Below are 16615 nucleotides of genomic sequence, written 5' to 3'. Positions count from 1 at the left end.
ACAGTTTCAAATGTAAAAATATATATACATATAAAAAAAAGGAACTTCCCCATCAAGATTCGGCAGGCCTCCTGTAGTAACTCTGAGGACCCCCTAGGGGTCCGGGACCCCTGTGGAAGACCCCTGGGTATTTGCTACTACTCATTTTTGCTTTCAGAGCCCAGTTACAACAACTTTAATGCTTCAGTTATGATCTAATTTAACATTGCTCTGGAGCAGGAGCAAAGCGACTACTCAGATAAGCTCAGGGGTCTGTTTGGGGGGTCCCAGGTGAGGAAAGACCCCAACCAAAAGTCAGAAAAGTTATTCTGGCTGCTTTAAAAGAGTAATAAATGAACTCACGATGTTTTAAAACCTACAAAACAACTCTAATATTATGAAAATCGGACATTAACTGGCTGGCGTACTGTTCAGAGGCAGCCATCTTGGAAACATGGCAGCCATTTTGATTTTTCAGTGTCTAACGTGTTTTATCATAGGAACAACCCCTAAGGAGTACTTGTGAAAAGTTTTAGGTTTCTTTCCACTTGTGAAGTATTTTAGTGCAAAAATGCATTTACCTGCCCCGCTAATATAATTTTTTGAAAAGAAAACAATGATTCTCTATGACCTCATGCACACCGGCTCCGAATTAGCCGTGCGACGAGTGGCTGCCGCTGTGCGTTTTTTCTCTCGATCGAAACCAGTTTGATTGGTGCGTCTTGTCGCATGCGGTAAAAAACTCATCACTCCTTTTATGACTCCTTTTTGGATCCGCAGCTCCGATTCCGCACAGCCTTGCACACCAAATCCAATGTGTTTTATTCATGCCGCAAACGAAAAAAAACGCAACTGTCCTGTGTGCAAAGGGCTTTACTGTTGGTCATTAGAAATGTTAAGCAACCGTCCTCAAAATTCTGTATAGCATGTAGCTTGTAGATCTGCTACTATGTATGAAAATATGATTCTCTAAATACAGACTTCTATAGTAGTCAGTTGAGACATCAAGTTAATAAAATATAAAACACAACATACCCATCCTGTACAACTTTACTACAGGTTGTTAATAAAACACTACATACCTATCCTGTACAACTTTACTACAGGTTGTTAATAAAACACTACATACCTATCCTGTACAACTTTACTACAGGTTGTTAATAAAACACTACATACCTATCCTGTACAACTTTACTACAGGTTGTTAATAAAACACTACATACCTATCCTGTACAACTTTACTACAGGTTGTTAATAAAAAACTGCATACCTATCCTGTACAACTTTACTACAGGTTGTTAATAAAACACTACATACCTATCCTGTACAACTTTACTACAGGTTGTTAATAAAACACTACATACCTATCATGTACAACTTTACTACAGGTTGTTAATAAAACACTACATACCTATCCTGTACAACTTTACTACAGGTTGTTAATAAAACACTACATACCTATCCTGTACAACTTTACTACAGGTTGTTAATAAAACACTACATACCTATCATGTACAACTTTACTACAGGTTGTTAATAAAACACTACATACCTATCATGTACAACTTTACTACAGGTTGTTAATAAAACACTACATACCTATCATGTACAACTTTACTACAGGTTGTTAATAAAACACTACATACCTATCCTGTACAACTTTACTACAGGTTGTTAATAAAACACTACATACCTATCCTGTACAACTTCACTACAGGTTGTTAATAAAACACTACATACCTATCCTGTACAACTTCACTACAGGTTGTTAATAAAACACTACATACCTATCCTGTACAACTTCACTACAGGTTGTTAATAAAACACTACATACCTATCCTGTACAACTTTACTACAGGTTGTTAATAAAACACTACATACCTATCATGTACAACTTTACTACAGGTTGTTAATAAAACACTACATACCTATCATGTACAACTTTACTACAGGTTGTTAATAAAACACTACATACCTATCCTGTACAACTTTACTACAGGTTGCATCCTTGCATCAAACAGTCCATGTCTCTGGTCGATCTCCTGCTGTTCCTCTTTAATCTGTGGAGGTTCTGGTTTCACCTGGACCAGACTGGGACTCCTCTCCTGCTGTTCAGAGGAATCCTCCTCTTTACACACAGAAAGGACAGTGAGGTCTAGAAGGAGGAAAGTGAACATCAGGGTAAAGCACTCAATAATTATTTTGGAAAGAATTTGTCATCAGAAACAAAGAAGTGTGTTTTTGATTGATCCAGCATAGTTAAAATGGAGTTGGAGTTACAATGTATGGGAAGGGGGCGTGTCTGATAAAATTGGATATCAAATATATAAATACTGAATCAAGCAACTTAAAAACTGTCTGGGGTGCTCCCAAAAGCCTCAGTAGACGATAACATGATCAAATGTTGTTTTGAAAGTCAAATATCACTTTAGAATGTAGGCCTATTTATTAACCCACAATCTACTGTAAGCCTATATCAATCACTTTTAATCAAAATGTACTTGCATAATGGGGAGAATTTGGTGTTGTCATAATTATGCATTTACCTTGCAGTCACCTCTGCAATTTAATTAGTTCATGAGTTCATAATTAATCCCAGTTTACAGGCATTTAAGATCCCCAGCAGGCATCGTGGAAGTAATTTTTCCTAAACCTTCATTATGTTATTTATCATACCCAATAGTATCAGAATCTATCAATTACCTGGGGTTCAACAATATACATGACATAATTGGATTCATTACAAACAGACCACTATACAGAGATTTGGTGCATCTATTGTAAGCTAGATACCTTTATTGATCCCACAGTTGTCTGTATCAATGTGACGCTGCATGTAGTCATAACAGGCATCTCCAACATCTCTGACATCCATCAAGTTGGCTCCTTCTAGCAGGGCCTGGAACAGATAAGCAACACATATGTTCTTTAAACACTGATGTAGGACAGAAATGGAGACCATAAATAAAGTTTATGATGATAAAACATTACCTGCACATTAGCTGTGGAGATGGACACCTCTGAAGTGTAGGCAAAGCTCAGCAACATGTCGACCACCTCAGGTTCCACTCCATCCATGTTAACCCTTTCCTGTGTGGACTCCACCATGGCAGTTGTAAACATGGCCTGTGTGGGTTAGAGAGATTGAACATTTGGCTTGCAGTGTTCATGGTTTAGGAAGGCCTTTCTTATTTCTCATTCAACAATAAATAGATTGGATTTACTAGTAATTCACAAAAAAGAACACTGGTGTGACTGTTTTTTTAGACCGGAGGTCGCAGTTTACCATGAGAAATGTCACAGCTTGTCATCTGTGTGTGTACACATTTTTACAGTCTATGGGTTGGTTCCCTTTCACAGGTGACATCACCTATATATATATATTTCACTGGCCAGATGGCCAAGACATGGCCCATATTGTCTGGCTGGTGCAGATAGGGATCTCCATGTATGGGCATAACATATATTGTATGTTGTGATGTCATGTCATGGGAACCACTAGTAACAGAATCCATTTTACAACCAGATATGGAGATCCCTGATGTCATCAATATTAAGGCCATATCTAACAGGACTTAACATTGGAATGCCCATATATGGAGGAAGACAGCCCATCATCCCACACATGTGCGGCTGGTTAAGACAGGGATCTCCATGTATGGGCATCAATGGGATGTACTATATACAGTACAAGGATCTCCATATATGGGTAACTGGTCCAATATACATCACTGGCCAGATGGCCAAGAATTGGCGCGACCTTGCCTGCAGGTCGCCCTGAGGCGTCTTACTAGTATTATTATTGCAACACACTGTAAATAACGATACAAGAAGTTATGAATTGTCTTTTAATTTAATATATCAAAAGAGGCAAATACTATACACAATGTATTAATAGATCCACTTTAAACGTGGTATCCCTATTTTGGGCATATAGGCTTAATCAACTTTTGCTTTCAGCACAGCACAAATAGCAGATCTACACTGGTCTTGTAGATTTTTTTTTTCTTTTTTTTTTACTAGGTTATAGAACAATATTCAGATTTGAAAGCCAAGGCAGAATGTAATGTGCTCATTCTCTTAACAACACCAGGACACTAAATGTGTGTATTTACCTGAAAGTAGGAGCTGATGGAGGCCAGTACAACTCTGTGGCAGGGGAACTCCTGTCCCTCACAGCACAGAATCACATCACAGAAAACCTTGTTGAGTCGTAGACGGTTTAGTCCCTCTAACAGCTTGTTAGGATGCTTGTCTAGCTTCCTAGTTTCCTCCAGAAGGCAGGAGGGTGAAGCAGCATCCACCAGAATCCTTTTAGCCATGTTTTTCCTCTAGAGCAGCCTGTATGACAGTAGGAGGAGATGGAACAGATGGTCATGTATACAATACAGTATACAATTACTGTATATTTCCAAAGAATAGCCCGGGTGTTTAATATGCAAAGTTGATTTTGACCCAGAGCGTTTTAAAGAACCAGGGGGCTGTTTGCAACAGTCTTTCATTTATGTTTGCCCCGGTCTTTACTCGAAAACAAATCAGGAAGAATTATTAAAAAAAAAAAAGAATAATAATAATAATAGCCCGGTGGGTATTAGGTAGCCAGCAGCTATTTTCAAAAGGGCCACTCTATACGGTATGTGTGCAAACGTGTCCACTGTATTTACCTGTCTTATAACTACTAGGAGCAGTGAGCAGCCATTCTACGGAGCTCTGGGAGCTATTAGGGGATCAGAGTCTTGCTCAGGGACACACATCCACACATTGCTGGAATCAAACCTGTGATAACCAGGGCCTCTGGCTGCCTGGGCGGCCTCACTAACCACCCAGCTATGGCCGCCCACTGAGTATTCATGGAGAATAATGACAGAACCCTTTCATCATCCTCAAAGTTTTATCTGCTCATTTATTTGTGTCATCACTTCCAATCCAATTCCACTTTCAATGCTTACTAACCCAATACAGAGCTATATACTGTTACTGAACAAACACTATAGCAGCGGTTCTCAAACTATGGGTCCCGACCCAACGTGGGGTCTCGGGCAGGTGACAGTGGGGTCGCGAACTGAGCTTTTTTTTTTTCTTTTTTTTTAAGTAAAATAAGTGAGGTTGTCACCACCAACCATAGAATTAAAGCGACCAACAGGACGGCAAGTCAGCAACTTGACTACACACTCTGCCTCCAACACCGGAGGAGGAGAAACAGAGAAGAGAAACACAAAGAGTTATGTTCAATGTGCACAGGAGGCTTAAAACAGCCATTGTGGGTGTTCGTGTTACTTGCAAGGTAAATACATTTGAGTTTGTGTATCCAGCCCCACGGCTCGCGGAGTTAAATGGCGAATAGACGGTTTCGTACCCTCTCAGTCGGGCAACCTGAAAGCAAACTCCACCTGCCCCAAAGTTTGATTTACCTGCCAGGGGCAGGTGGGCAACCCTTAGTGACAACACCTGAAAATAGCACATCTACAAATTCACGTGATGCGCTTGTAGATCGGATATTTTCAATTGCTAAATTAACAAGCTGTAGCCTTAAGTATTAGGTTAGCCAATAATTTGGAAATTTGAAAAATAAAATAGCTGATCAGACTCACAACACATTGCATAGCGACACGCTGTGTGTGAGCTTGTATATCTGCTTTTATCAAAGGATTTGTATACGGGTCTGAAGTGGTTTTGTAATAATAATCAGATCTACACAGTAACTAAAGTTTTCAAATACTTACAGTGGAGAAAGATTGTTTGTCAATCATGTTTATGAACAAATACTATGTGTCTCTTACAGTAGGCTACTTCAAGTAGGCCTACAGTACTTGGGTAAACATACTTAGTTACTTAACTTTACAAACTAGCCCTTACCCGTTCAAAGATATGAGCTCCGAAATGATGTGCAGTGTGTGGGTTATGGGATGTGCACAAAGTATATGAGGGATGAAAAGTAACTTTAACTGGTGCTTGCATGATAATATGTAGGAGCATCAATACCCGTTTCGTTTAATGGCTACAGAGATACTGTGTACCGATCTGCATGATTTTTGGACAACATCTGTAACAGAGCCAGACAACACTGTTGCCACTATAGAAAGTAGACTTTCAAGTCCATAAAGCATTATTTGTTTTGGTGTGTAGGGAGGGAACGTGTATATTTATTTGTTTTACTACAGACAAGAGTATTGTTATTTCCGGGTTGTGTCTGCGGTGGCTCGAGGTGGATGCATTTTATCTCAAGCCAAAAATAGTGTATTTTACAGAGTGGTTGGGATGCTGAGAGGTTCCCCACCATGGAGAAAAGACTTTCAACAACGTAAAACTACCTTTGTTTAGGTGAGTAGTGAAGTAGTTTAGTTTATTTAGAAGATTTTAGACTGAAGAAGAGCCCTCGTAGGACAGTGGAATTCCGTCCTGTATCTGAGCCTGCTTCCTGGCATATTCTTAGCTGGACCACAGCTAAGGACTCACCGTGATTTAAGTGTATTTGAACCTTGGGAACAACGTGAATGTGTCTTCAGAACACCAGACCGTTGTCTCTAAGTCTAAATAAACTGGACATTGTCCAGACTAAACTAACGTCAGAATAACGGACAGCTGTAGCAGCTATGCTAACTGGTTAGCATAGCTGCTACAGCTAACCTTTAGTTTATAGACCACCATGCCACACTCTAACGTTATCAAGTCAAACTGTCACAGTGATTGATTGATTGATTGAATTATTTATTAGAAGTTTGCAATAGAAAAAAGTACAGTTTCATGACAGTACAAATCACTGGTACAAGGTCAACTAAAAGGAGATCCTAGAAAGTCGAGGCTTATTTCCACAGGAACCACACTTTAAGTATCTCATATAACATTGAAAGACAGAAACACAGTGAACACAACAACAACATGAATGTTACCTGATAAACTTCAACAATGAATGAAGTCACTTCAAGTCTCCAGGTTTTAATCCGTTCTTCTGGTCTCTCGCAGCCACACAACGATTCCAGGAAGAAGAAAAAAAAAAACAAAGAAATCTCTGAATCTTTGAAAACATTTGTACGTTGTGGGAGGGGAACAGCGTTGCCAGGTATTGTGAGAGAATTAAGCAACCACACGTAGGAAAATGAGCCCAAAAGAAAGCGACTACTTTAAACCCATAACATGTAATCTTCGACTATTTACCCCAATTAATGATTAAGAAAAATGTGAAACATTCTAACAACCAGTGGTGTGATATGGATTTTAGAAGTGTGTGGGTCCTCTAAATTCATGACGTCATGCGCGCACGCTGTTTTTATTGTTAATGAGTGTTTTTATTGTTAATTATTGTGTGCATATGAGGCGCGCGTGCATGCAGCAAAATAATGTGGGCTCGCCGAGCCCATGGCATCTCACCCCTGCTAACAACACAAAATCTTGTCTGGGGGTCCCTGGCATATCCCATAACATTTTTAGATGGTGTTGATCTGCATAGAAAATACATAGCCAGGCTATGAATTTGGGGGTCCTAATGGCAAAGTTGTCATGAAAATGTTTCAGCTGCACTGGTTTAAACAATATTCCAAAGCAAAACCAAAATAAGCCTGGACTTTTACAGAAACAAAGAAAGAAAAGAAAAGCAAAGTAAAAAAAAAAGACACTTATAATAAGCGGATATGGCAACCTATTTTCTACATTGTGGCGATTGGGTTGTGATTGATCAGTTCATCCGCTAGAGGGCGATGTAAACTTATTACTGTTCTCACCAAAAGGTGGAAATTCAAGTTAGTGAAAATGAGGCGCACGCACGCGCACGCACACGCACGCACGCACGCACACGCACGCACACACACACACACACACACACACACACACACACACACACACACACACACACACACACACACACACACACACAGAGAGCTATTTTTACAATGTTTATCTGTGGAACTGAGTCAAACTAAATGCCTCGACTCCTACATTAGCCTACAAGTGCTTGTCAAGCCAGGGTGGGGGCCCCAGTTCAAATGTGATTATATTGGGGGGTCCCCAGTTCAAATGTGATTATATTGTGGGGGCCCCAGTTCAAATGTGATTATATTGGGGGGTCCCCAGTTCAAATGTGATTATATTGGGGGGTCCCCAGTTCAAATGTGATTATTTTGGGGGCACCAGTTCAAATGAAAAGTGAAAAGATTGAGAACCATTGATCTTTAAATATAAATCTTCTTTTAGTTTTAGATGCTTTGTGCGTTTTAGATGCTTTGTGTCTACACAGACTCTCCTCACATAGTGTTGGTTAATGTTACCACAGGACCACACGATTAGGGATGCTGGGGTTGAAGAGAATATTTTCAATCTGTCCTTTAATGGAAACTGACATTCTTGTGGCATACTGTATCTTAGGGGAAAGTATTACATTTTTATGTGCTGTAAATATAACATAAATGAAGGTGACATAAAGTAACAATGTCATTCAGGGATGCCATGGACAAATACAAATATTTACTGAGCCAAACGGTTTGACAACGACTGCCATAGACCATTGGGGGACCCCGATTATTAAAGTATATTGATTGATAAGGGGTTATTTATAGTTTGTATCAGGTTTGAACTATTTCAACTAATTCAGAGGTGGGAACATAATTCTTTGTAAGACCATTGCTTTCATTCAAATCATTCAGGTGTTTCATTCAGCCAAACGTTGTGTTGTTGCGTCCGTCCCTGGGTCAGCTTGGAAGGACTCAGGGACGGCACCACCCTGCTCCCACTTTCTGGGGGGAACATTAGGCCGAAATAGATGATCTACAAGCTCACAACAATGTGAGCTGGTATTCATGGTGAATTGGTGTAGACAGGGGGGAAAATAAATAAGAAATTTAAAAGTACAGTTGTAACTCAGATCTCTTTTAGTAAGAATAGATTTAAGTGGCTTGACTTGACCAGCCAACATGGCGGTGCCATGGCTTTGGTCTGAAGGTTCATTAGTCCGAATTTGTTAAGAATACTATGCCTAACTCTAATCCTAACCCTAACCTCAGTAACCCTAACTAAATTCGGACTAATGAACCTTCGGAATAATGAACCTTCGGACTTATGGCAGTCCCCAACATGGTGCAGTGCAGCAGTGTTAAAGTTACAAGTCGAGACAAACACATTCTGGCCTCTATGGAATCCAAATGGTCTTGGTGACAAAGAACTTAAATTCATGACAATCTAAACTGATCATTTTATTTTCTATTATCTTGGTTTGGTTCTTGACTCTTAGCAGTACCTCTGTTGTTTCATTCTCACGGCTGTTGCTGCTTTGACAATTGAATTTAATCAATAAAAGGTTCATCTTATGTCATGTGGATGTGAACATGGACATTATTACAGTAATGCTGTGCTGTGCAGCTCAATACAACCTAAAGTTTTGCTAAGAAATGACAATAAAGAGAATCCTGCTGAAATACGTTTTATTGTATGTAAATGAGAAAATATGTGTTCAACTCAATTTAACCAACCCAGTTCCACAAATAAAGTAATCGTACCAAGCAATATATAAGCAAAAAACAAAACTCTAATAATAGGCTGGACATACTGGTCATTTTAATGATGACATGATCTACTGTAGGTTCCCTTCACTTTACTGCATTCACCCTGGCCTGTATTGTATCAGTGCATGTAAACCTAGTCTGTCACACATTTCTTAAACACTGTGAAGCACAGAAATGTTAAACACTATCAGTCATTTGCTTAACAAAGGAATATGGTTATTGTAGTCAAAATGACTGGAAAATAAAGATATTGAACATAATGGGACATGCAAAGTATGCTTAGTGCATCAAAACATTACAAAACAGAATATTCTCTCAAGTAATAATTCAGCATCAGTATATGCTTACAGTGTTCACTGGAAACAAACAGTGAAGGTTGAACAAGAACAAAAAGTCAAGGTTCTTAACAAAAGTGTAACTTTATCACACAGTATGTTATCTGAAGAGACTGTCATTGTAGTGATGACTGGAGGAGGCACTGTCTTCATGTGGATCTGAAAATATGAGAGAGAGAGGGGGGGGGGCGAGTGCAAATGAACATACTTCCAGGTTGTAATTGTCAATAGTATATTAATATCAGGACTGTGTGTTTAGCAATATGGCATAAGTGTCGTCTTTTCTTGGTTTTAAATACCTTTATTATACTCATGCCTTTTATACATCTCCAATATATCATTCTGTATAACCTATTTACCAGCATAGGTGATCTACAAGCTCACAATGCGAGTATGTTGGGAACTTGCAGATTTGCCGTTTTCAACAAATGTTCACCTAATCTCACAGAATGTTCACCTATTATGACATGACCAGAATATGGAAGCTAGGGCTCATGTGGTTAAACCATATTTTATACTTTAATATGTAGGGAGTGAAAATGTTAACAAAGAGCTAAAAATGGCTGATCTACAAGCTCACAACGCTACACGATGCAATGAATTTATCATCACAACATGAAATTATCCTATCCAGTATCAATATTCAGGCATTTGGACAAGAATATAGATATTTGATATTTGATTGTGTCCCTATGGTTGTGGGGAAAGCTAAAAATCAGGCTGACACACTGACAGCCAAATACATGATATTGCTGTTCTTGATGTAATGGTTTATCCCCAAAATCATGAAGGCTAATTTGACCTTTGAAACAAATGAATAAGTCAGTGAGTCCAAAAACGTAATAACTGCACTGTGGCTTCATATGGCAGTATTGTATAATCCTAAACATCTAAAGCTTATCAAGGTGAAGGCTGGGCTCAGTGCCAGCAGGTCTGGACCAGCATGAGTCAGGACTAGCAGGCTAGCAGCAGATCAGTGGAGCTCTAAATGTTTCATGGTGCAGTTTGTGGCGTCCTTACCTGTCACAAGAGCCACCACTGCCTGACTCTACTGCTCCTGTCCCAGTGCTGTCCATGGTCTCTGCAGGGTAGGAGGACCTCTCATCCTGCTGAGGTTTGGACCTGGAGGTTAAATCTTTGGCTTTACTTTTGGAGCCTTTGGGCCGGCCTGCCCCCTTCTTCTTGGACTTGTTGTCACCCTTCACTCCCAGCAATGAATGGCCCTCTGTACAGAAAACGATAAGCAAAATATGACATTTAATTCCATTTAAACCCTGTCGAAAGAAAATCAACAACAATAATACAAATAATATTACTAATAGGCTAATACATAATGTGTTTTCTGTCTTACCGTCACTTGGCGCCCCCTGCAGTTCAACGGTGGAGGTTCTGCTCTTCTGTTTAACAGGCTCTCCATCAGAGGAGGACTGTTGCTGCTTCTTGTCTGCTTCTAGAAACACACATGAAAAGGAATTAAAAAAAAATATATATATATTATTTACATGGAAATGGATATAGTTTGAAGATTTGGAGAAATAAATTATAGTTGGTAAGACATTGGGAATAGTTTAAAACGTGACTGGGGGAGGGGAGAAATAAATTGGAGTGAGTGAGTGAGTGAGTGAGTGAGTGAGTGAGTGAGTGAGTGTGTGTGTGTGTGTGTGTGTGTGTGTGTGTGTGTGTGAGATCTGCTATTTACGGCGCAGCACACTGGTGCGTTGAAAATGACGCTCACATCTGTGCGACGCACCGACTGTAAACAAATCAACGTGATGGATAATTCCAGTGGAGAAACGCAAAGTTTGGATTTTATATTAAGAATGCACCAATAATGGATTGGATATTACACAACACTTTTCCCAGTACTGTCAGAAGTTCAAAACGTGCCGACAACTGAAAGGTAATAAATCGCGGGGGCATCAGTTTTTTATTGCAAAGCTGGGACTACACATTAGCTTAGAGCATTGGTTCTCTAAGTGCTTGAGGGAGTTCTAGGGGGTCCCCAGCTAAATGATAGGAACCAAATGGACCCTTATGGGTATGGGTACAAATGGAATCGGTCCATTTGGTTCCATATACACTGCAGAGCCTGATGCATGACAAACTGGGGGTCCTTGACATTTAAATGGTTGAGAATCAATGATGGAGCCTTGGAAATTATCTCTAAAGGGGGTCCCTGGCATATCTTCTCAAATGGGGGTCCGCGGGCTAATGTGTCCATTTGGGGGTCCTTGACATTAAGATAACAAGTAGACCAACACATGATGTGTGCCAGACTTCAAAACGAACGCAGCACTGTACTGCTTGTTACTTTAACATTAGTAATAACACGACATCAACCAAAGTCTGAGCGAATCCAAAACCTCGTACTGTACGCAGCGCAGGGAGCAGCAGCTGGGTGAGTTACAAGCTTGATTTGTGCTTCGCCGTATCACCGTAATGCGGGGTTGTTGAGCATTGGTTCTCTAAGTGTGGTCTGGGGACCCCCAGCGGTCCTTGAGGGAGTTCTAGGGGATAAATGATAGGAACCAAATGGACCCTTATGGGTATGTGCATGTTATAGCAGCTTTGCAAAGTACAAGAATTGCACTGTACTGAAGCCTGAAGGGCCAAGCCTTTGTGTGTTCACAATGTGACACATTGTGAGCTTGTAGATCTGCTAAGAGGGTAATTTATGTTTTGCAATAATAATCTAAATCTAATACATAACTAGTAGTTTTAAATAATTGTAGTGGAATAAAAGTAAACATTTGAAGTTGACAGCTATACAATTGTGGGGGTGGTTTGACTTGGGGGGGGGGGGGGGGGGTCCCTCCCATTGTCACACCCACTTCTGGCTAGCTAGTGGTGTGAAAATGTTTCTTGTATTGAAATACCGGTAGCTTTTTAAGCTTTTTGTTTTTTATGGTGCATTAAGTTTCGTATGTCCATAACTTCAAATATGCTCCAATTTCAACACATGATACCGCATTATGAAAGCTTAGATTCTGTACTTGGGTAATCTGTACAAAAAAGAAAAATGACCAATGCAGACTTAAGGCACAAAGTACAGACCTAAGGCGCATTTCCACTGCAGGGCCAAGCCAGAACCAGAACCAGAACTTTCCAGGACCAAGAACTTTCAAGAACCTGTGAAGTTCCAGAACCAAGTTCTGCTTTTGTTTCCATATAACCAGACCCAACTGGGAAGCTCCACTGGTCAGCCTGATTTGGCTGAGACAAAACAGCTGGTAATTTTAACAGCAGCACATTCGGGAATCTAAAATCTAAAATAACAGCTGTATGTAAAGACGTATATTATTAGTTACTACTTTCTGAATAAAAAAATAAAAAAAACAATAGAACGTTCAAACAAGCTGCTGACTGAGCGTTTGGTCGGTACGCTGCCTTTGCTCTAGGGAGGAAAAAAAGCGTCTCCCTCTCTCACACACACACACACACACACGCGGCGCGCGCGCGCGCACACACACACACACACACCACACACGTCACAGCACGGCTGCTGCCTCGCGACTCGGGAGTCACCAATGGACGGGCGAATGTAGAGATGCGTATCTCCACCGTAGTTTGTTGTCTGTCTATCGACGTACATTTTCTTTATTTTTGCTTGGCACCGTGTCTGTCTGCTTGTGCACTCGACACTCATTTCAGAAAGACGACGGCGACGGAATTCGTTTGAATCCTTAGCTCCTTCTGGATATGGCGTCGCGTCCATAGTGTTTCTGTGTCTCTGTCTGTCGGAATAGGATTTTAAAAATGACGCTGTTGTGTTGTGAGAGATTGCTCCCCGTTCTCCTCGGTGTCGTTACCTCCGCTCGACCAATCGAGAGCAGGAGCGCTGCTAGCCCCGCCCATAGGTTCCCAGAACTCAAGTTTAGTTCTACATCAGGAGCAGGACCTAAAAAAGGTTCCAGGAGGTTCCAGGAACCTTGTCTGGAACCGGGCCGTTCACAATGGAAACAAAACCAGAACCAAAAAAATAGGTTCTGGTTCCTGAAAGTTCTGGTTCCACCTTGCAGTGGAAAAGCGCCTCTAGTCACATATTTGGTGGCCCCGTCTACAGTTTTCACTAGATCGGAGGTTGTTGCAATTAACTGCACTACAATACTTCACCATATGTTACACTATGATGAAATAAACCCATAAAAGGTAACAATGTGTACGTTCTGTAATGTAATTCCATTGGTGAAAGCTGTGTTGTTCACCTGGAGAAGCAATGGTGCATTCTGCCAAGCCCTGAAATACTCATATGTGTGCCTCAAAGAATACTATGTTGTATGACACAGTGTCACAAAATTAAGAGCATTTACAAATAGCTACAGATAGTGCTGTATTTTTACCTGTATGAGTCCTCATGTGCTTCTTCAGATCACTCTTTTGAAAAAAGCCTTTGGCACAAACTGTACAAGTGAAGGGTTTTTCCCCCGTATGAGAGCTCATGTGTATCTTCAGATGATGCATTTGAGCAAAGCCTTTGGCACACACTGTACAAGTGAAGGGCTTTTCCCCTGTATGAGTCCTCATGTGTATCTTCAGATGATGCATTTGAGCAAAGCCTTTGGCACACATTGTACAAGAAAAGGGCTTTTCTCCGGTATGAAATCTCATGTGTGTATTCAAATCACCCTTTTGAGAAAATCCTTTGGCACAAATTATACAAGATAAGGGCTTTTCTCCTGTATGAGATCTCATGTGTGCCTTCAGATGATCCATTCGAGCAAAGCCTTTGGCACAAACTGTACAAGGAAAGGGCTTTTCTCCTGTATGAGATCGCATGTGTTTCTTATGATCGCCATTTTGAGCAAAGCCTTTGGCACAAACTGTACAAGTGAAAGGCTTTTCTCCTGTATGAGATCTCATGTGTGTCTTCAGGTCACACATTCGAGCAAAGCCTTTGGCACAAACTGTACAAGGAAACGGCTTTTCCCCTGTATGCGTCTGCGCGTGTGTCTTCATAATACTCATGCGAGCAAAGCCTTTGGCACAAACTATACAAGTAAATGGCTTTTCTTCTGTGTGAGATCTCATGTGAAACTTCAACTCATCCTTTCGAGCAAAGCCTTTGGCACAAACTGTACAAGTAAAGGGTTTTTCCCCTGTATGAATCCTTATGTGTAGTGTTAGACTACTCATTTTACCAAAGCCTTTGCCACACTCTTTACAATTAAAGCTTCTTTTCTCTGTCACGCCCCCCATGACTAAAGTTTGTTTTGATGATTTCAGGACCTGGGACATCTTGTTGCTCACATGTTGTGCCTTGAGTGATTTCCGTGTGTTTAAAGCTGACTGGTCTTCCCTGGTCTCCTTCCACTCATCACTGTCTTCAGTGTCAGATTCAGAACAGTGTGAAGAGAGGAGCTGGTCATCACTAGTTGGTTGTGATGCTCCAATGTCCTCTACATCAGCTTGTGTTTTCATGTGTTCAGCTGAGGTGCTGGCTAGAGGCTCTGTCTCTCTGTTTACGTCGTCATCTTCATGTTTCACAGCTAGTAATGTCAACGTTGACCCAGCAGCCTCCTCTGGTCTTTGAAGCTCCTGCTGTTCCTCTTTAATGTGTGGAGGCTCTGGTTCCTCCTGGACCAGACCAGGATTCTTCTCCTCCTCCTCTTTACATGCAGGGAGGTGCAGGAAGTCTAGACAAAAGATACATGAAATAAACCAGAGTGTTTGAACTTGAACATTTTCCATACAATGTTTAGTTGGTTCTACAGCTGGCATTATTTTGGTCAAAGGTTTCATTCTAGTGAAAGTTGAGATACACTGACTACTTTGCAACTCTTTACTGTTGGTTATTAAACACTTTAAGCAACCATCCTCAAAATACTGTATAGCATGTAGCTTGTAGATCTGCTACTATGTATGAACGTATGATTCTCTAAATGCAGACTTCTATAGTAGTCAGTTGAGACATCAGGGGCAGGTTGCACCACCAGAACGTAAGTTCTGCCCTAAGTTAGGGTGTAAAGTCCTTACTAGAGGCTTAGTAACTACTAGTTAGTTTGTAACTAAAAGGCCCCACAGACGAGACGCGATGTTGGGTCAGATCAGATCTCGTGCCCGGGGGTTTATCGGTGTTCATTTCAAACGACAGCGATCCTCTGTCTTGAATTCGGGCCCGGTATATCCCACTGTGCCAAGTGAAATATCTCAGACCATTACAAATGAGACCGACGTCTCGCGATTCTAGCCACCCACGATCTCGGGGGGGGTGGTGCCATGAGAGACGCGACTAGATGGTTCTCAACCTGTGGATCGGGACCCACAGGGGTACAAGATGTACAGAAAGGGTTCCTTTAAGATGAAACCATGTTTACATACATATATTCTAAGGAAATGGGTTGTGATTTTATAATATTAAAATGACTAAATTAAACAAATATATTCGCTATCTAACATCAGTTTAATTGCCATTTGTTTAATGTTTTGACAATGAGGGTGTTCCAGGTGATCCCCAGCTTAATGATGGAGACCAAATGGTAACCAAATGGACTATTATTTATACTAAAGGGAATCTTTCTCCAAAATAATCAATTACCGCATGCCAGCAAAGACGCATCTAGGTCTGTAGTCAACGAGCCAACGACCCAATTAGCGCAGAAGTCCTGCAGCTGCGGTGTTCTGACTCGCTGACATGACCACTGAACAGCTCCACTGAATTATGATTAAGCCTTCTACATTCCCCTTGCACCTCAAAATAATGGATTACTTCTTCAAAATGCGGACTGGATAAAAAGAGGCAGCAACAGGTAATGAGTTATTCTGATCCAGCAGTGCGCAGAGAGCAGCAGACTTTTTTTTCCTCTCTCTTTT

The sequence above is a fragment of the Nannobrachium achirus genome (genome assembly GCF_963921795.1).
Source record: "Nannobrachium achirus genome assembly, chromosome: 1".
Lineage (NCBI taxonomy): Eukaryota > Metazoa > Chordata > Actinopteri > Myctophiformes > Myctophidae > Nannobrachium > Nannobrachium achirus.
This window is presented reverse-complemented; position numbering follows the sequence as displayed.